The sequence below is a fragment of the Piliocolobus tephrosceles genome, chromosome 4 (assembly GCF_002776525.5).
Source record: "Piliocolobus tephrosceles isolate RC106 chromosome 4, ASM277652v3, whole genome shotgun sequence".
In the NCBI taxonomy this organism is placed as follows: domain Eukaryota; kingdom Metazoa; phylum Chordata; class Mammalia; order Primates; family Cercopithecidae; genus Piliocolobus; species Piliocolobus tephrosceles.
This window is the reverse complement of record NC_045437.1, coordinates 49990010-50012900: the sequence shown is the minus strand read 5'-3', so window position 1 is coordinate 50012900 and position 22891 is coordinate 49990010. Positions and strand designations below refer to the sequence as shown.

The window sequence follows — 22891 nt, the reverse complement described above, 5'->3', positions numbered from 1 at the left end:
AGTTTAGATCAGTATCGATCAGGAATACGATTGTCTCCCGCTATACTTCCTTTTCTGCTGATTAGGAGGTTCATGCTTCGCTTCTTTTTGTTTTTGTTTTTGTTTTGATTTATTAAATGAATTCCTTCATATCACAGCCAAGTCCAATACACTTTGCTTTCTAAAAGCTAATTACTTAATATCTAGCTCTTCTTAACAAATTTTGCCACTCATCAAAGCTGTAAAACTTGGTTTCTTCATTTCCCTTTATCTGCTTCAGATTTACAAGGTCCTCGGGGAATTTCTGCTCCTCATCAAGGAATGTCTCTATCAACTCCATGTATTCAGATAACTCTGCTCCTACATTCAAAACTCAAATCCACGAAAATTTCCCAACATGAGGCATCTGTAAAGCTGTCCAATTTACCCTCTCAGCATAAACTGTCCCGCAGGGTTTTTCAACTTAATGATTTTTTTTTTTTTTTTCCATTTTGGCTAAATGCCATTAGTCCACCCAAAAAGCAAGACTGGCTTTAAAAAAAAAAAAAAAAAAAAGGTTTCACTCTTGTCACCCAGGCTGGAGTGCAGTGGCACGGTCTCAGCTCACTGCAACCTCCGCCTCCCGGGTTCAAGCAATTCTCCTGCCTCAGCCTCCCAAATAGCTGAGATTACAGGCACGTGCCACCACTCATAGCTAATTTTTGTATTTTTAGTAAAGACAGGGTTTCACCATGTTGCGTGTTGGCCAGGCTGGTCTCGAACTCCTGACCTCAAGTGATCTGCCTGCCTCAGCTTCCCAAAGTGCTGGGAATACAGACGTGAGTCACTGTACCCAGCCAATGCTGCCTTTTTCAAATACTTGCGTCTAGTCTGACAAGAAAAGTGAGTGAGTTCAGTGGGGGGGAAAAGGCCCATACTCACAACACAAAACGGTAACAAACCCCAAACAACAGCAACAGCAACAAAAAACCAGCACTCTTTCCATGACCAGATTTTCAATAGTAATTGCATCTTTGCGCCACCTTTTGTAAGTACACATCCTAGCAGCCTTGCTCAGTTATATATCTGATTGACTCTGGTTGTTTTGTTTGGTTTTCTAAAATGTCCTCTGTACTAATCTGATCTGAACTCATATATTCTGTCAGTTCTATACCAACTTTCTAGACTTGATCTTTCTGTCATTCTCTGGAAAGAACAGAAGTATTTAGAGCAGTTAATATGCACTTGTGGAAACCTCTCTGGGTTGTTTGTCTCACAGAAGGAAGAGTTACACCTGGCTAATTAGTCCTCCAACTACATCATTTCTATAGTTTCAGAACGTTCTCACATTTCCAACATCATTGGTATAAGTGAACACCCACCCACCCCAAATCACAAAATAAAAAACTTTCAAAGGAATATTATGCATTTGTCATACAGATTCTCATATGTTTATTTTAAATTTATTATGTTCATAACATGTTTAGTCTGTTAAGTAGCTTATAAGATTGGGTTGGAAGCAGTGCTCTTAGTGGTCCTTGTAATCTGCTATCAGGCAAATTGCAGAGCCTATTGAAAAGGAAAGAATTTCAACTTTGTGGGTTCGAATTCAACATTCAAGCCCCTACTGAAGCCGCATTCATTCATGTTGTGATGAAGCTGTGTACTGGGAGACCCTGGAACTGCCCAATGGGTTCACCGTGCCCGCTGCCTAGACAGAGCAAATTTATCAAGACAGGGGAATTGCAGCAGTGAAAAAGTAATTCACACAGAGCCAGCTGTGCAGGACACCAGAGTTGTTTTATTACTCAAATCAGTCACCCTGAGCATTGGGGTATCAGAGTTTTTAAGGACAACCTGGTGAGTTGGGGTTAGCCAGTGAGCCAGGAGTTCTGGTTGGTTAGGTAGGAGATGAAATCATAGGGAATTGAAACTGTCATCTTGCGCTGAGTCAGTTCCTGGGTGGGGGCCACAAGATCAGATGAGCCAGTTTATCGATCTCGGTGGGGCCAGCTGATCCATCAAGTGCAGTGTCTGCAAAATATCTCAAGCACTGATCTTAGGAGCAGTTTAGGGAGGATCTTGTAGCCTCCAGCTGCATGACTCCTAAACCATAATTTCTAATCTTGTGGTTAATTTATTAGTACTACAAAGGCAGTCTAGTCCCCACACAAGAATGAGGTTTGTTTTGGGAAAGGACTATTCTTGTCTTTGTTTTAAACTGTAAGTTCCTCCCAAAGTTAGTTCAGCCTATGCCCAGGAGGGAGAAAGGACAGCTTAAAGGGTAGAACCAAGGTAGAGCCAGTTAGATCTCTTTCACTGTCTGTCATAATTTTGCAAAAGCAGTTTCAACCCTAAGGATGAGGCACACCAGTGTCTCTGTAACTCAAGGATCTTAAACATAGATGTGGTTTGCCTCCCACCAGGACAAAGGAGAAGCTTTCTAAAGCTGATGAAAGAGCTGCTTAAGAGAGCCTACAAGGCCAAGCGCAGTGGCTCACCCTTGTAATCCCAGCACTTTGGGAGGCTGAGGTGAGCGAATCACTTGAGGTCAGGAGTTCGAGACTAGCCTGGCCAACATGGTAAAACCCCGTCTCTACTAAAAATACAAAATTAGTCAGGCATAGTGGCGCATGCCTGTAATCCCAGGGAGGCCCAAGGCAGAATTACTTGAACCCAGGAGACAGAGGTTGCCTGACCCAAGAGATGGAGGTTTCAGTGAGCCAAGATCATGCCACACTGCACTCCAGCCTGGGCGACAAGAGTGAAACTCCATCTCAAAAAAAAAAAAAGTATACAAGTTTTTGGTTTCTAAAGAAAAATAATAATCAACTTGAGCCTATACTTGCTTCAAGAAAATTTTCAGCAAGATTTAAAACAAATAACAACCACCCAAAAAAAAAAAAAAAAAAAAAAAAACCAGCATAACAGATGCTACAGAATTAATTTCTCATTAGGGAACCAAGCAGTCCGGCATAGGTCTCTCCAATAATCTACTCAAAGAAGCCTAGGAAAATTTCCCCAAATTGTGACAGTTGTGATATTCCTCTTCTGATGCTTCTAGTAAAAATATGGCCAGTTAAACAAAGATAAAAACTGACTTGGCCGGCACAGTGGCTCACGCCTGTAATCCTAGAACTTTCAGAGGCCAAGGCAGGTGGATCATGAGGTCAGGAGTTTGAGACCAGCCTGGCCAACATGGTGAAACCCCGTCTCTACTAAAAATACAAAAATTAGCCGATCATGGTGGTGCATGCCTGTAATCCCAGCTACTCAGGAGACTGAAGCAGGAGAATCACTTAAACCTGGGAGGCAGAGGTTGCAGTGAGCCGAGATCGTGCCATTGCACTCCAGCCTGGGCAACAAGAGCAAAACTTCATCTCAAAAAAGAAAACACAACCTGACTAGACTTCTATGAGATTATATCACCTAAAGTATGCCTTAGTTCAGGCTGCCACAACAAAATATCACAGGCTGAAGAGAAGCGATGGAAATCTATTCTCTCACAGTTCCGGATGCAGTTCCCAGAACCGGAAGGTGCAATGCTGCCATAGCAACAAATAAACCCAGGTCACCATGGTGACTCTTCTGCAGCTGTGTTCATTGACCCACCCCATCATGGTGACTCAGCAACTTTCTTTCTCTGCTCCTCCAGTTCCACTGCTACCATCCTCTTTGATATCAACTTTGAGTATCTTTTCTCTGCCTCACAACTAATATAACTTCCACTAGTCCATGGCTTTTACAACCTCTTGCATTTGTGTACTGCATCTCTGGGCAGCCCAGATCTGCTTCCATTACCAATTGCCTGCCTCTTGTCCTTTATTGATCACCAGTACAAATTCTTGAGAGACAAAACCTGATTGAGTTAGCAAGTAACTATAGTCTTCCTCACAGGCCTCCAGCCCAGTGGTTCTCTAATGTGAGCATGGAATCACCTGGAAGCCTTCTTAAAACACAGCTTACAGCCTGGAGTGGTGGTTCACGCCTTAATTCCAGCACTCTGGTAGGCCAAGGCAGGCAGATCACTTGAGGTCAGGAGTTCGAGATCAGCCTGGGCCAAGATGGTGAAATCCCATCTTTACTAAAAATACGAAAATTAGCCAGGCATGGTGGTGCGCACCTATAATCCCAGCTACTCGGGAGGCTGATGCAGGAGAATCGCTTGAACCTGGAAGGCAGAGGTTGCAGTGGGCCGAGATTGCACCACGGTAGCACTCCAGCCTGGATGACAGAGTGATTCCCTGTCTCAAAACAAAAAGAAAAAAAAAAGAAAAAAAGAAAAGGGAAAAACACACAGATTGCTATGCTCTACCCTCAGAAGTTCTAATTCAGCAGATCTCCAGCAGAGTCCGATCACCCATACTGCTATACATTTCCAGGTGATGCTGATGTTTCTGATCTTGAGACCACACTTTAAAAACCACTGCTCTGGCCTTCAGGTGGATGGTCCTTGGCTGTAGGCCGGGGAATATGTGATGTGGTTGTGGATGTGGCCACCTATGGATAAGGATAATAAGCTTTCCAGGTGATTCCATGCTCACATTTGAAAACCACTGGGCTGGAGGCCTGTGAGGAAGCCTATAGTTACTTGCTAACTCAATCAGGTTTTCTCTCTCAAGAATTTGCACTGGTGATCAATAAAGGACAAGAGGCAGGAATTGGTAATGGAAGTAGATCTGGGCTCTCCAGAGATACAGTACACAAATGCAAGAGGCTGTAGAAGTATCCATTTCCCTCAACAAAAGGCTCTGGACATAAACCTTTTAATATGGCCTGTGAACAGGCAAGCTGTTGTCTGACATTTTCCCTATTCTTTTAGTAAGAGAGGTCCACAAGGCTTTCACTGAGTGCCTACTATATGCCAGGCTTTCATTGTGCTAAGCACCGGAGATACAAAACTCAGCCATTTTAACTTGTAGTCACTGAGGACTTAGCTAGATAAATTTTAATGACTTGTAAAAATTAAGATAAATGTTTTGGTTCCCTTTTAATAGACACATCAAAAGATAACTACAGAAATTCTCAAAAGTTTCCACTCAAATCATGTTGTGATAAAAACAGAAGTGTGAGGGGTGCATAAGTAAGAAAAGCACATTCAAAAAATAATAGAGTTAAAAGAATTAGTTATGAACTACTCAGGATGTTTAACACAGAGCAAACCAATATATTATGTTGAAAATAGACTAGCCTCGGTGCTCTCAAAATCCAGATTCATGCAAAGAAGTAAAGCCAGCATTTCTGAAAAGGAAGGGGTACTCAGCAGGTCTGCTAGAGGCAGGAAATAAGCCAAATGTATACTGATTTTTTGGTAAAGGCTAAAAACCTGTTTCCATCCCCTAAGTCATTCAGGTTTCATTGCCCACCCTTCCTGTCTCTGAATTTTGGCATTTGGCCTTCCTAAATTCAGGGTGGATTGTGTTGTATTATGTCGTCCTCTAGTGGTTTCAAAAATTTCTTTTCTCCCTTCTCTACAGGCAGTGCCTATCACAGGGCCACACAGACGCTTGATATGTAATGCATGTCTGTTAAATGGACTGATGGATGACATAGGTCCTACATCCTACTCAATGATAATGAATGTCTGTTAAATGGACTGATGGATGACTTAGGTCCTACATCCTATTCTGTGACTGAGCCTGGGTGACACAAACTATGTCAGCTTCACTAGAAGAATGAGCATACAAGTATTTTAGGCTCAAGCTACTTATGCCATCATTCATTGTCCTTAAAAATGGACAACGAAGCCGGGTGCAGGGGCTCACACCTATTACAGGTAATAGGTTTAATTCAGGCACTTTCGGAGGCCGAGGCAGGCAGATCACCTGAGGTCAGGAGTTCAAGACCAGGCTGGCCAACATGGTGAAATCCCATCTCTACTAAAAATACCAAAAATTAGCCGGGCATGGTGGCAGGTGCCTGTAATCCCAGCTACTCAGGAGGCTGAGGCAGGAGAATCGCTTGACCTAGGAGGTAGAGGTTGCAGTGAGCCGAGATCGCCCCACTGCACTCCAGCCTGGGCAACAAGAATGAAACTCTGTCTAAAAAAAAAAAAATTATGTGACCTAAACTTTTTTGTTGTTGTTGTTGTTGTTGCCAGCTTGGTATATTATGCTTTGTGGTTTGAGGTGTTTTTTGTCTGTGTATTTTTTTTCCACTTTATATATTTGTTCAACAAGTGTTTATTGCTCCCACTATGTGCAAGGGACCCTGATGGTCAGTTTGGGGAGCAATTGAGGTGCAAATGGGATACATCCTTGCCCTCAAAGTGCTTACAGCATAGGAAGAAAGCAGCATAAACACAGATTCCACTCCAGCAATGTTTCAGGGTGCCCCAAGAGAGTAGTGGTTTTAATAGTTCAGAGAAGGGAAAGTTGCCTCTGAAATAATTATCTCTGGACATGACACCTGTCTCTTTCCTAAATGAAGACGACTCAACAGCAAACAAACCACAGGATGTCATCATGACAGAGCTGATGTCATAGTCTACACTGAAGCTGTGACTAAGCTCACTACAACCTCCACCTCCCAGGTTCAAGCGATTCTCCTGCCTCAGCCTCCCAAGTAGCTGGGGTTACAGGTACCCACCACCACACCCAGCTAATTGTTTGTATTTTTAGTACAGACCGGGTTTCACTATGTTGCCTAGGCTGGTCTTGAACTCCTGATCTTGTGATCTGTCCGCCTCGGCCTCCCAAAGTGCTGGGATTACAAGCATGAGCCATCGCACTCGGCCTCCTATTTTTAACTTCTGAAAACCTACTTTGTTTTACATTTCAATTTAGATCGCAATCCTCTAGAATTTTTTTCTAATTTAAGGAAATTGTTTATTACGTAAAAGTATCTTAGCAAAATAGAAGCATCAATTTTATGCCATAATTTAATTTTTTTAAAATTGACATAACATTTTACGTTTTTTTTGTTTTGTTTTGTTTTGTTTTTTTTTTTGAGGCAGAATCTTGCTCTGTCACCCAGGCTGAAGTGGCACAATCTCGGCTCACTGCAACCTCTGCCTCCAGGGTTCAAGCAATTCTCATCTCTCAGCCTCCCGAGTAGCTGAGGGATTACAGGTACATGCCACCATACCCGGCTAATTTTTGTATTTTTAGTAGACACAGAGTTTCACTATGTTGGCCAGGCTGTTCTCAAACTCCTGGCCTCAACTGATCCACCAGTCATAGAATCCCAAAGTGCTAGGATTACAGGCATGAGCCACCACCCCTGGCCATTCTGTGTTTTATCGTGTACAACATGATTAAAATTCTTTTTTAAGGTAGGATGTAAGGGTAGGGATCAAGATTCTTTTTTTCTTAAAGATTTATAATTGCTTCAAAGCAGCTTGTATTTTTTAAAAACTTGTTTTCCACTTTATCATAAGTTAAGTGATCATGCATATGTGATCAATTTCTGGACTCTCAATTCTATGCCTCTGGTCTGTTCATATACACACACACACATATACACACACACACATATATACACACATATATATACACACATATGTATATACACAAATGTGTGTGTCTGTGTATGTGGGGGTGTGTGTATATATATATTTTTTTTTTTTTTTTTTTTTTTGAGATGAAGTCTTACTCTGTCGCCCAGGCTGGAGTGCAGTGGCGTGATCTCGGCTCACTGCAACCTCCGCCTCCCAGGTTTAAACAATTCTCCTGCCTCAGCCTCCTGAGTAGCTAGAATTACAAGCACACACCACCATACCCGGCTCATTTTTTTTTTTTTCTTTTTTTTTTTTGTATTTTTAGTAGAAACGGGTTTTACCACATTGGCCAGGCTAGTCTCGAACTCCTGACCTCAAGTGATCTGCCCACATCAGCCTCCCAAAGTGCTGGGATTACAGGCGTGAGCCACCACACCCGGCCTCCATATATTCTTATAATAATGCCACACTTATAAATCTAACACTATAATAAGCATTGTGTCTGATAGTGTCAGTCCTATAGCTCTGTTCTTGAAGATTGTTTTCACTATGCTTAGTCCTTTACATTTCCATATGCATTTTATTTTTTTCCACTAATAGTCATTTATATAACTTGATGTCAATCAAAACATACCATTGGCTGTTTAGCTGGGATTACAGGTGCCCACCACCATGCCCAGCTAATTTTTGTATTTTTAGTAGAGACGGGGTTTCACCATGTTGGCCAGAATGGTCTCGATCTCTTGACCTCATGATCCGCCCACCTCAGCCTCCCAAAGTGCTGGGATTACAGGCATGAGCCACTGAGCCCGACGAAAGGATTTTTATGTTTTTGTTGTTGTTGTTGTTAAAATACTGAGAGGAAAATAACTTACTGGAATATAAAGATAAGAGCTGAATGAGCATGCCTCTAATGGAGAAAGGGGGTATTTTCACAGAATCAGTATTTTTCCCCATCCCATCCCCACTTGATGTCAATCAAAACATACCATTGGCTGTTTAGTTTTTAAAAATGCAATATGCTTGGGCATATATACCAGTTACTTTATGCACAATAAAGGAATGGGGAAGCGAGAAATGAAAGAACAGAGAAAACTATACTGTAGTAGTCAGGATGTGGTGGAACCAAATTGCAGTTTTCCAATGCAGAATGTAATCTTGATCTTTAAACAGAGTTCTAGCCAGGCATGGTGGCTCACACCTGTGATCCCAGCACTTTGGGAGGCCGAGGTGGGTGGATCACCTGAGGTCAGGAGTTCGAGACCAGACTGACCAACATGGTGAAACTCGTCTCTACTGAAAATACAAAAATTAGCCGGGCATGGTGGTGGGCACCTGTAATCCCAACTACTCGGGAGGCTGAGGCAGGAAAATTGCTTGAACCCGGGAGGCAGAGGTTGCAGTGAACTGAGAGATCACGCTCTTGCACTCCAACCTGGGCAACAGAGCTAGACTCTGTCTCAAAAATAAATAAATAAAATAAAGAACAGAGTTCAGGGGTAAAGAAGCAGGTTCCCTTTTCAGTAGACACCTCCCGTCTGCTGTTGGAATGCATCAATTGTATCATCATCCCCCATTTCCAACTGTGCAGGTGTGTCTATTTTATTGATTGGTTGCCCATCAAATCAGAATCTATTCTGCTTCATTGACAATCCCTGTCATTCACAATAGCCTTTCATTAGTTTACTAAGTGGTGTATGCCTCTTAGTCTTAACCTGCACCACAGAAACATCCTGCCCCAACACTTTCAAATTAATATGTTCTTTGTTCTCATTCCTGACTTCTTCCTTGGGCTTTTCATCGGCCATGCAAGCACCAGTCTCAGCTGCTGCTTCACAAAAGAGGCACCAAGTCCACAACAAACCAGCACACAAGCAGCCCCAGGAGCAGCAGAAGAGGGAAGCAGCAGTGGTGGATGAGGGCTCCATATGCATTTTAGAGTCAGCTTATCAACATTCACCAAACACATATTCTCATACCAAACTGCTGGGATTTTACTTTAGCTTTCGTTGAATCCATATATCAATTCAGGGGCTTTGTCATCTTTAAAATTGTGCTTTCTAATCCATGTAGATGGTATATCCCTCCATTTATTTAGGGTTGGTTTTGAAGTTTCGTTTTTTGGGTTTTTTTGGGGTTTTTTTTTTTGTGGGTTTTTTGTTTTTTTTTTTTTTTCTGTTAGTTTGTTTTTGAGAGGGGGTCTTGTTCTGTCACCCAGGCTGCAGTGCAGTGGCAAGATCTCAACTCACTGCAGCCTCCACCTCCCAGGCACAAGCAATCCTTCTGCTTCAGCCTTTTAGGTTGGGACTACAGGTGTACACCACCATGCACAGCTAATTTTTGTATTTTTCGTAGATGGGTTTTCATCATGTTGCCCAGGCATATTCCTGGCCTCAAGCAATCCACCTGCCTCAGCCTCCCAAAGTGATGAAATTACTGGCCTCAAGCAATTCCTGGCCTCAAGCATCCACCTGCCTCAGCCTCCCAAAGTGATGAAATTACAGGCATAAGCCACCACGCCTAGCCTTATTTAGGTTTTGTATAATTTTGTCTCAATAGTGGATATTTTCTAGTTACATTTTTGTTTGTCTTTTTCATTTTTATTTTAGGTTCCAGGGTATATGTGCAGGTTTTTATATAGGTAAACTCATACCATGGGAGTTTGATGTACAGATTATTTCATCATCCAGGTACTAGGTCCAATACCCATTAGACTTTTTTTCCTATCCTCTCCCTCCTTCCACCCTCCACTCTTAAGTAAGCACCAGTGTCTGTTGTTCCCCTCTTTGTGTCTGCATCTTTTCATTTTCTTGGTGGAATCCTTTGAAGCATGAGATTTAAATTTTGATGAAGTCTAATTTACCTATTTTTTCTCTTGTTGCTTATACTTTTGATGTCATATCTAAGAAATCATTGCCTAATTTAAGGCCACAAATATTTATACCTATGTTTTCTTCTAACAGTTTTATGGTTGGTGTGGTTCATTGAATGTTTATGTTCCCCCAAAATTCATTTGTTGAAATCCTAATCTCTAAGGTATACACACATAGTCAGCCCTCTGTGTCTGTGGGTTCCACATCTGTGGATTCAATGAACCATGGATGAAAAATATTTGGAAAAAAATTGCATCTGTACTGAACATGTACACTTTTTTCTTGTCATTATTCCCTAAACAATACAATATAACTATTTACAGAGCATTTACATTGTATTAGGTATTGTAAGTCATCCAGAGATGAATTAAAGTGTAAGGGAGAGTGAGCATAGGTTATATGCAAATACTATACCACTTTATATCAGGGATTTAAGCATCCATGGATTTTGGTATGCATTTGGTATGCATCCATGGATTTTGGAGGTCCTGGAATCAATCCCCCTGCCAACAGGTACCAAAGAATGACTGTATGTGTATGAATATATGTATATGTACATGTGCATGTACACGTGTACACACACACACACACATAAATGCAATGAGTACACCAGCGGCAATGAGCGTACCAGACACTGAGACTGGTTTTAAATACTATTCTCCTCAAAAGGAACCAGAACTCCTTGAAGAAATGACTGACTTTGGGGCTAAAGCAGAGAAAGCATAAAATACACCTAGAACATATTGTACCATAAAATATGGCAATAAAATATGGCTGCTGGGTCCTAGGGCAGGTGGCTATCCCAAAACAATGGCCTGCTATAAACCTTACTTAACACTTATGTAGTTATAGTTACTAAACCATCATTTTTAGAACATAATGAGGAAAGGCTGGGCACCGTGGCTCACGCCTGTAATCCCAGCACTTTGAGAGGCCGAGGTGAGTGGATCACCTGAGGTCAAGAGTTCAAGACCAGCCTGGCCAACATGGTGAAACCCCATCTTTACTAAAAATACAAAAATTAGCCAGGCATGGTGGTGCATGCCTGTAATCCCAGCTACTTGGGAGGCTGAGGCAGGAGGATCGCTTGAACCCAGCAGGCGGAGGTTGCAATGAGCCGAGATCGTGCCATTGCATTCCAGCCTGGGCTTCAGAGAGACTGTCTAAAAAAAAAAGAAAAAAAAAGAAAAAGAAAAAAGAACATAATGAGGAAAACGCATGTCTAGCACGTTTTTCAGAAAATTCAAGATATACATTTATACTGAATTTACTATAATACAGAAATTTCTGTGTTCTGTTAACCTAAAAGGGCAAAACTGAGGCAAACTTTAAATATAGAGAGTTAATTTGGGCCAAGGTTGAGGACTGTAGCATGGGACATACTTCCAGCTTGCTTTTTAGAGTGCTCTGGGAAACAAAGGAGAGGCTCAATCCCACATATCAGGAGGGTGCAATTACTAAAGTTGTTTGTCAGGAAGTCTCCTTGGTTTACAGAAATAACATTGGTTAGCGATTGGCTATCCATTGTTGAACTATAGTCTAGTGCCCCGCGTTGAGAGTGGCTTCAAGAGGGGAGTGACTGCTGTTGCAGTTTAAATGCCTCTCTGGGCCTGGATAATTTAAAGAGGCTTGCCTTTCTCAGATTAAAAGATGTTTTTTTCTCTCTCAGTTATAGTACAAGAAAAAAGAATACAAAATTATACTTGTACCACAATATACAAACTAAAATTCCAAAACACTATCCTTAGAAAAGAGACTAAAAGGAAATATGCTATTATTGCATGAGCATTTTAGAGATAGATTTCTTATTTTATGGCTTTAAGTGTGTATACTTTCTTCCAATTTTCTATATTTTCAGTTCTTTTATAAAACAATGCAGTTTCATATTCCATGGAGATTCAGTGCCAAGCTAATACAAAAACCAAAAATCACTTATGCAGTATTACTCCAAACATCCCTTAAATTGGGCCATCTCAGTCAGGCATGGTGGCTCATGCCTGTAATCCCAGCACTTTGGGAGGCCAAGGCGGGCAGATCACCTGAGGTCAGGAGTTCTAGACCAGCCTGGACAAAATGGTAAAACCTCATCTCTACTAAAAATACAAAATTAGCCAGTGGTGCAGGCCTGTAGTCCCAGCTACTCAGGAGGCTGAGGCAGGAAAATCTCTTGAACCCAGGAGACGAAGGTTGTAGTGAGCCCAGATCGCACTATTACACTCCAGCCTGAGCAACAGAGCCAGACTCCATCTCAAAAAAAAAAAAAAAAAAAAAAATTGAGCCATCTCTCAGAAAGTCCAATAGTGATTTAGTAAGTGTTCAGGGTAATTTTGCAACATGGCCTATTTTTTTCCCCTATCATTGGAATTGTTGCTATTTGTTTGATTGAGCACCAGATGGAACAACAGAAAAGCAACTATCTACTTGTATTTCTTTTTAGAATAACACTTAACTCCGGTAAGATAATGTTATCAGAGGCACCCGGGAACTAGGACCAACAAACTGGGGACCAAGGGAAAGCAGATTTGCACATCCTATCTCATGCTTAGCCTACGGTTCACTGAGCGGAATGTTAGGTGGAATCATGCACCATTTACTTTGCCACTTTCTCCCTCTCTTATTTTCGTGGGGTTGAGTTAATATGGTTGAGTTTGCATATGGTAAATTTGTATGTGATGAGACTCCTTTGTACATAATTCATTTATAATAGAAGAAAACCTCTTTTTTAGAAGGAACAGATTTCTGGAATATATAAAGATATACACACTTTCTGTTTTCATCATTCATTTACTCTTTCAGCAAGTATTGTATCTGCAATTTTTTTTTTTTTTTTTGAGATGGAGTCTCACTCTGTTGCCCAGGCTGGAGGATAGTGGTGTGACTTCAGCTCACTACAACCTCCACCTCCCAGGTTCAAGTGATTCTCCAGCCTCAGCCTTCCAAGTCGCTAGGATTAGAGGCCTGCACCATCATACCGTGCTAATTTTGTATTTTTAGTAGAGATGGGGTTTCACCATGTTGGCCAGCCTGGTCTCAAACTCCTGACCTCCAGGGATCTGCCCGCCTCAGCCTCTCAAAGTGCTGAGATTACAGGCGTGAGCCATCATGCCCAGCAATTTTTGATAGAGGAGATAGAGGGAAGAAGTAAAATAGTCTATGTCTCTACTCTCGTGGAGCATAATCAACTAATCTATCAGTAAAATAAATAAAAAACTACCCTGTGATAAAGAAGAAGTACACAGTAGCTTAATAACATATAATTGTAATATTTTATCTTCATTGAGGGTTTTAGAAAGGCTCCCTGAGAAAGTGATTACCGAGCTGGGTCAGAAGTGTGGTGGATGCTGTGATGTGTGACCAGCAGTGGTACTGGAGTCAGATCATACTGCCTCATGGGAGCCAATGGTTGAATTGTTAGGAATTTTGAGACAGGTTTTAAACAGCCATTATTAAATATTATGTAAACTTATAACTATATTAAAAACACAAATCAATAATACTCAAAACTCATCACTTCCTAATTATTTTTTGCTACATTTTACTATTATCTGTGCTTTTGAGGTTATCTGTTGTGCATCTTTTCCCAGATCCACATTCACTGATATCACAATTGATAGCTTGAAACCGAAACAGTATAAAATGGGGCTTTTTCTCCCAAAGAGCTGGTTGTTAAACATTTACCAACATACTACTGAGATAGCCAAGTGTAAAGAGGCTCCCGGGGAAACTCTGACCAGCCTGTGCCCACTGGGGTAGAGCCACAGAAGTTCACACCCTTTACAGCAGGAGGAGCCTGGCCCTTCTCTTCCTGGGTGGAACCTGGGATTCAATCTGTAAGGTAGGAAGCCTATATACTAGCAGGACTCTCCCTCCGCTGAGAGTTCCTGTTTCCCTTTTTTTTTTCTTTGTGATCAATAAATTCTACTTTTCTCACCCTTCAAAGTATCTGCAAACCTAACCTTTCACGGTCATGTGACAAGGATCTTGTTTTTAGCTGAACTAAGAAGGAAGTGCTACAACACTACTGTGCACAGCCCAAATCCTCCTTCAAAGAAAGATCTCTTGGCCTACGAGGAATGTGGTCAGCAGATGATCTTCAGCTATAGGTACCTTTAGGGATTCCTTACATGCAAAGAATCATCCTTCCAAGGTTGATGTACATCTCATGAATGATTGAAGTGGGAGTATAAAGGCCCAGTCATTTCAACTGAATGTAAGATACCTGAAAGTTCATTTTAGCTCAAAAGGTCTCCATGAGGCTTTTGTTGGACTGTACTACTTCTTGACTTCCCCCTCTGCCAAAGTATGCTTTCTTTCCCTCTCTTTCCCAGCTGTTGTCCCAAAAATACCCTTTTCCACACTAAACTCCATGTGAGTCTGCTTCTGGAGAACTCAACCTGCAAGAAAAAGGATAAGGAGGGTGTCAATGAGAAAATGTTAAGGTAGGGAGTGTTAAAAGAAAGGCTTTAGCCAAATTAAATGTAGAAGAGTTTAATTGAGCAAAGAATGATTCATGAATTGTGCTGCCTCCCGAACCAGAGTAGGCTCAGAGATTCCAGCACAGCCATGTGGTGGAAGAAGATTTATGGACAGAAAGTGGAAATTGGCATACAGAAAATGGAAGTGAGGTACAGAAAAGGCCAAATTGGTTACAGCTCTGTGTTTGCCTTACTTGAACACAGTTTGAACAGTTGTCCACCTTTGACTGGTCAAAACTCAGCACAAGAGTAGGCTACAATCTGTTTACAACTCCATTTGGGTAATAGTTCATAATGTACAGAGAAACCTTTAGACTGAAGTTAAAATATGTAAGGAGGCAGCTTTAGGCTAAACTTGATTTAACAGGAGTGTTCTAGGGCATGGAAAATTATCTGAGCAATGTCCTGTATTGGAAGACAAAACAGCGCTATTGAGGAAGGTACAAAAGGGCTAGTGGAACCCAGAGAGCAGGAAACAGCCTAATGTGAAATGAAGCTGAAAAGGTAAATTGGGGCAAAACCACGTAGGATGTTATTGGCCATTGGTAATGATTTGAGTTTGTCATAAGGATAATGGAAAGCCACTGGAAAGCTGGGGTGGAGTGTTATGCAGCGGGCAATGCATTGTAAGATTTGCGTTTGGAAAATATTACCATGACAGAATGTGGAAAATAGATTGGATAAAGGAAAGTGTAAACTTGGAAGGCTTAGCTAGGAGATGACTGTAGTGGTAAAGATGATGGCAGAGTAGACTTGATAGTGATGGAGATGAAAATTTTTGGATTGATTTGAGAAACACTTAGAAGGTAAAACATGATGCAACCTGGTAATAGATTACAAGAAAGGGGAGGTGTTAAGGATGATAACTAAGTTTTTGATTTGCTAAACTGGATAAATGGCGCCATCCAATGAGATAGAAGAGGATTAGGTTTGGGGGAAAGATCGTAAGTTTATTTTAGGACACAAAGAACTCCAGCTTCCTTTGAGACAATCAAATGCAGTATTCTGGAAGCCAAGGAAAGAGAATATTTCAAGAAGGACAGAGAGATCAATTATATTGAAAGCTGTACAGAAATGAGATAATACACAGCTGAAAGTATGTAGGCCCTTTATCTACGGTTTTGCTTTCCACAATTTCAGTTACCTGTGATCAACCACAGTCTGAAAATATTGAATGAAAAATTCCAGAAATAAACAATTCATAAGGGGTTTTTTTGTTTTTTGTTTGTTTTTGAGACAGAGTCTCACTCTGTCACCCAGGCTGGAGTGCAATGGCATGATCTCAGCTCACTGCAACCTCCACCTCCAGAGCTTAAGCAATTTTCCTGCCTCAGCCTCCCAAGTAGCTGGGATTACAGGTGCTTACCACCACACCTGGCTAATTGTTTTTTTTTTTGTTTGTTTGTTTTTGTTTTTTTGAGATGGAGTTTTGCTCTTGTTGCCCAGGCTGGAGTACAATGGCACAATCTCAGCTCACCACAACCTCTGCCTCCCGGGTGCAAGCAATTCTCCTGCCTCAGCCTCCCAAGTAGCTGGGATTACAGGCATGCACCACCACGCCCGGCTAATTTTGTATTTTTAGTAGAGACGGGGTTTCTCCATGTTGGTCAGGCTGGTCTCGAACTCCCAACTCAGGTGATCTGCCTGCCTTGGCCTCCCAAAGTGCTGGGATTCAGGCACGAGCCACCGGGCCCAGCCAATTTTTTTGTATTTTTAGTAGAGATGGGGTTTCTCCATGTTGGCCAGGCTGGTCTCAAACTCCCAACTCAGGTGATCCACCTGCCTCGGCCTCCCAAAGTGCTGGGATTACAGGTGTGAGCCATGCGCCCGCCCGGCCTGTTTTTAGTTTTTTGTTTTTTTTTTAAGACAGAGTCTTACTCTGTCACCCAGGCTGGAGTGTAGTGGCATGATCTCAGCTTGCTGCAACCTCTGCCTCCTGGGCTCAGGTGATCCTCCCACCTCAGCCAGCCTCCTAAGTAACTGGGACTACAGATGCACACTACCACCCCCTGGCTAATTTTGATATTTCTTGTAAAGACAAAGTTTTGCCATGTTGCCCAGGCTGGTCTCGAACTCCTGGGCTCAAGCGATCTGCCTGCCTCAGCCTCCAAGAGTGCTGGGATTACAGGCATGAGCCACCATGCCCAGGTGATTCATAAGTTTTAAATTCAGCGCAGTTCCAAGTAGTGTGATGAAATCTGATGCTGTCCCACTCCAGCCCAGCTGGGACATGAATCCTCCATTTGTTCAGCATAGCTGTACACGCTTCCTGTCCGTGAGACACTTATTAGCCTTGTCCGTTGTCAGTTTGACTGTCACAGCATTGCAGTGCTTACATGCAAGTCACCCTTATTTTACTTAAAAATGACCCCATTGCACAAGAGTAGTGGTGCTGGCAATTTGGAAATGCCAAAGAGAAGCCATAAAGTGCCTCCTTTAAGTGAAAAGTTGAAAGTTCTCAGCTTAATAAGGAAAGAAAAAAATTGTATCCCAAGGTTGCTAAGATCTACAGTAAGAACAAATCTCTCTGTGAAATTGTGAATGGTATATCATTATAATTGTTCTATTATTAGATATTGTTGTTAATCTCTTACTGTGCCTAATTTATAAACTTTATCATTGATATGTACATATAGGAAAAAATATAGTATCTATAGGGTTTGGTACTATCCGTGGTTTCAGATATCCAATGGGGGCTTGGAACACTCGCCCCACAGGTAAGTGAGGACTACTGTGTCCTGCTGCTTCAGGGGAGTGAGGAGTATAGAAGCCAGCTTGGAATGGGTTCAGAGTTGAACAGGAAGAAAGAAAAGAGAGGCACTTTTCCTTCTACCACAAAAACAATTGTAAGAAATGTACTTACATTTGGCCTAAAAGAAAAATGTACCAGGCCCGGCCAGGCGCGGTGGCTCACGCCTGTAATTCCAGCACTTTGGGAGGCCGAGGCAGGCAGATCACCTGAGGTCAGGAGTTCAAGACCAGCCTGACCCACATGGAGAAACCCTGTCTCTACTAAAAATGCAAAATTAGCCAGGCTTGGTGGCGCATGCCTGTAATCCCACTACTTGGGAAGGCTGAGGCAGGAGAATCGCTTGAACCTGGGAGGCGGAGGTTGTGGTGAGCCGAGATTGTGCCATTGCCCACTAGCCTGGGCAACAAGAGCAAAACTCCATCTCAAAAAAAAAAGTTTAAAAAAAGAAAAATGTACCAGGCCCGATGGCTCATGCCTATAATCCCAGGACTTTAGGAGGCCAAGGCAGGAGGATTGCTTGAGCCTAGGAGTTCAAGACCAGCCTGGGCAACATTGCACGACTCCATCTTTACAAAAAAAATACAAAAATTAGCCAGGCATGGTGGTATGCACCTATAGTCCCAGCTACTCAGGAGGCTGGGGTATAAAGATTGCTTGAGCCCAGGAGGCAGAGGTTGCAGTGAGCCAAAATCACACAACTGCACTCTAGCCTGGGCAACAGAATGAGACCCTGTCTCAAAAAAAAAGAAAAGAAAAGAAAAAGGAAGAAAGAAAAATGGAAAAATGTGATTCTAACCAAATCAAAATATCAACTGTATTCAAGTTCCATTTAAGATAAAAGCTCATCTCAATTCACACATGTCATTTCACCTAGTTCATTGAGCTCCAAAGGAACTAAACTAGCTCTGGAAAAATAGTTATTACTGCTGCCATCCTAATTAGAAAACAGCAATTTTACGAAGAAACTGCTACCCAAAAACTGCTACAGAAAAGTCACTTTGGTGGGCATAGTGGTTCACAACTGTGATCCTAACATTTTGGGAGGCTGAGGCAAGAGGATTACTTGAGCTTAGGAGTTAGAGACCAGCCTGGGCAACATAATAAGACCTCATTTCTACAAAAGAAAGCCAGGCGTGGTGGCACACACCTGTAGTTCCAGCTACTCAGGTGGCTGACATGGGAGGATTGCTTAAGCCTAGCAGGTTAAGGCTTCAATGAACCATGATCCTGCCACTGCACTCAAGCCTGGGTGACAGAGTAAGACCTTGTCTCAAAAAAAAGAAAAAGAAAAGTCACTTCGAGAAAGTGAAGCAAGATTATCATTCTTTTCTGGGCCTTATCTGGCCCACCCCACTCTGAGTCAATTATTATCAGACACAGGCAAAAGACATGGATGTTTTTATAAAAATTCAATAAATAGACATAATACTATTAAACATCCTGCGTTTAAAATCCCAATATAGCTGATGGAGTACTGTAACATAAACCAAAAATAAAATTCAAAGGCCCCCCAACCAACCGAATGGACCCCTCCTCTTGGCCCAGGGCATTCCGAAGTTAACCTAAAAAGCTAGGCCATGATGAGATGGGGGAGCCAGACCTGCCTCATTATACCCTTCTCCCTGTTGGAATTCAGGCACAGCTGACCAGCTTTAACATCAACACAGAGACCTTAACACTGGCAGAACAGATTCTTTATGTCTCCTTTTTTTTTTGAGACGAAGTCTTGCTCTGTTGCCCAGGCTGGAGTGCAATGGTACGATCTCGACTCACTGCAACCGCTGCCTCCCAGGTTCAAGCGATTCTCCTGTCTCAGCCTCCCTAGTACCTGGGACTACAGATGTGCATCACTATGCCCAGCTTATTTTTGTACTTTTAGTAGAGACGGGGTTTCGCTATGTTGGCCAGGATGGTCTCGAACTCCTGACCTCGGCTAATCCACCTGCCTCAGCCTCCCAAAGTGCTGGGATTACAAGTGTGAGTCACTACTCCCGATGACTCTTTATGTCTAATAAGAAACATTTACAAGCTATTCTCTCTGAAGCCTGCTACCTGGAAGCTTCATCTGCATGATAAAACCTTGGTCTTCACAACCACTTATGGTAACCCAGACATTCCTTTCTATTGATTCCAGGCCTTTAGATAATAACTCTTTCAACTAATTGCCAATCAGAAAATCTTTGAATCTACCTGTGACCTGGAAACCCCACACCCCCCTTGCTTCCAGTTGTCCAGACCCAACCAATGTACATCTTTTTTTTTTTTTTTTTTTTTTGAGATGGAGTCTTGCTCTGCTGCCCAGGCTGGAAAGCAGTGGTGCAATCTCAGCTCACTGCAACCTCTGTCTCCTGAGTTCAAGCAATTCTCCCTGTCTCAGTCTCCCAAGTAGCTGGGATTACAGGTGCCCGCCACCACACACCCAGCTAATTTTTGTATTTTTAGTAGAGACAGGGTTTCACCATGCTGGCCAGGCTGGTCTCAAACTCCTGACCTCAGGTGATCTACATGCCTCAGCCTCCCAAAGTGTTCCAAAGTATTGGGATTATAGGCGTGAACCACCACATCCAGCCCCAATGTACATCTTATATGTATTGATTGATGTCTTATGTCTTCCTGAAATGTATAAAACCAAGCTGTAGCCCAGTCACCTTGGGCACATGTTCTCAAGGTCTCCTGGGACTGTGTCATGGGCCATTGGTCACTAGTTTGGCTCAGAATAAATCTCTTCACATATTTTACAGAGTTTGACTTTGACTATTTATCAGCAGTATCTTTCTTACTCTTATTTGCCTCAAACAAAAGTGTACGCATCTTTAGCCTTTAAAGGTCATACCTTCTGCTGTGTTCTCACAGGATGAGTCTTCCTTCAAAGCCTTCCTCTCACATCCAAACTCTTATCCAAGTTTTAGGTCGAGTCTTTTCTGGTTATCATGCCTTATTTGGGAAAGCTTGGTATTTGTGCCTTTTATGTGTAATATTGCCAACTGCGCCTTGCTCTCAAATTGCCAAATATTTCCACAATGAAACCACCCAATGGGTTCTTCTTGCCTGCTACCCAGATAGAGCCAATCTATCAAGGCAGGGGAATTGCAATAGTGAAAAGTTTTACACACATAGAGCAAGCTAAACAGCAGACTGTAGTTTTATTATTACTCAAGTCAACCTCCCCAAAAATGCAGAGGCTAGGGATTTTCAAGAATAGTCTGGGAGAAGAGAGTGGGAGTGGCTAGGCAACAGGTGCTTGCTGCCAACTGGTTGGGGTACAATCATAGGGGTGTGGCAAATGGTCCTCCTGTGTGCTGAGTCCTTCTGGGTAGGGCCACAGAAGTGGTAGTTGGATCCAGGTGGAGCTATGACACACCTGGACCCATCAGTCTTCAGACATGCCAAAAAAAAAAAAAAAAAATACAGAAAAAAGCCTGAAAAGACGTCTCAAAAGGCCAATCTTAGGTTCTACAAGAGTGACGCTATCTGCAGGTGTAATTAGGTAAGTTGTGACCTCTGGAATACTGGCTAGCACTCCTTGATGTCTACACCTTAGCAGAATTCAGGCTCCTCTCATTCTCCTAGCCTGATGGTCTCTCAATAGCTTTACAAAGGTGATTGAGTTTGGGGGAAGGGCCATTATCATTTAAACTATAAATGTCTCCCAAAGTTAGCTTGGCCAAAGCCCAGGAATAATTAAGGGCAGTTTGAAAGCTGAAGGCAAGACAGGGTTTGATTAGATCAGATCTCTTTCGCCGTAATTTTCTCACTGTTATAATTTTTGCAAAGGTGATTTCAACAATAAAGTTCCAGTAGGCAGACTGTGATACCTCATTTTTTATGCTACTAAAGCTCTTTGTGTGTATTCAAATTAGAGTATTATAAGTTAATTATAATTTATACTGGTCAAAACCCCATTTTCATCTCCAAATCATCCCCAAATTTCCCAGAGTAATAATAATATTTAACATCTATTGAGTGACATTTTATACATAGTGTTACAGGAAAGGAGTCCAGATCCAGACCTCAAGAGAGGGTTCTTGGATCTCATGAAAGAAAGAATTCAGGGCCGGGCGTGGTGGCTCATGCCTGTAATCCCAGCACTTTGGGAGGCCGAGGCAGGTGGATGACCTGAGGTTGGGAGTTCGAGACCAGCCTGACCAATATGGAGAAACCCCGTCTCTACTAAAAATACAAAATTATCTGGGCGTGGTGGTGCATGCCTGTAGTCCCAGCTAGTGGGGAGGCTGAGGCAGGAGAATCACTTGAACCAGGGAGGTGGAGATTGCAGTGAGCCAAGATCGTGCCATTGCACTCCAGCCCAGGCAACAAGAGCAAAACTTGGTTTCAAAAAAAAAAAAAAAATTCAGGGCGAGTCCATAGAGTGAAAGCAAGTTTATTAGGAAAGTAAAGGAATAAAGAACAAAGAATGGCTACTCCATAGACATCTCTTAGCATGTCTTAAATGTCTGGGAATACAGCCCAATAGGTCTCAGCCTTATTTTACCCAGTTCCTGTTTAAGATGGAGTTGCCCTGGTTCAAATGCGTCTGATAACAGTTCTGTTAGTCCAAACTGCACCATTGTGTAAGCTCCCCACTATTTTGCAGACCTTGGTCAAAGTGAAACATTTCACAGGGTTTCGGGACTGTAAGAAAGATCCTGTCTAACCACTTGACCACAAGGTGGACAAAGGCCCAAATAAAGAAACATCCCTATCATATGTTGCTGGGCAAAGTTCTAAGGAACACCACGACGACATCTGCCAGAACAAGGGCCAGAACTGCCTCATCACAGGAACATCTTATCAATATCCTGCCAGGCAGCAAGCCATACTGCCCAGACCCCTCCCACCCATACCTATAAGTACCCCCAGCCTGTAAGCAGTGGTGGGCTCTGGCATTAGGCTGGTCCCCTACTTCTGTAGGTTTTATGCTGGACGTGAAGCTTGCATTTACTGTCGAGCCACCCTCTTTCTGTGTGTGTTTGTGTGTGTGTCTTTCTCTAACCCTCGCGTTCCCTTCAAAACCTAACAAGTTCTAGAGACTTTTCACATATTAACACATGTATAATCCTCCCAACAACCCTACAATATAAATATTACTATTCCTACTTTGCAGATAAGAAAACTGTGGCACAGAAAGGCCAACTAACTGACCCAAGATCCCACAATTACTAAGTGGCAAAGTTGGGATTCAAACCAAGACTGACACAGGAGCCCACATTCCTAAATTTTTAGCAACAGAAAAATAACCTTTATAATACCCAGTCCTACATCAGAGGCGTTTGACCCAGAGTGCCTCCATCTTGAGTAGGGGCTGGGTAAAATAAGGCGGAGACTTACTCGGCTGCATTCCCAGGAGGTTGGGCATTATTATTATTATTATTATTATTATTATTATTATTATTAT

The 22891-nt window shown here is 42.3% G+C and overlaps 1 pseudogene; it reads right to left on the bottom strand.

Moving 5' to 3' along the window:
* Window positions 1-8787: 8787 nt before the first annotated feature.
* LOC111533137 lies at window positions 8788-9355 on the bottom strand (annotated as a pseudogene).
* Between the last annotated feature and the right edge of the window lie 13536 nt (window positions 9356-22891).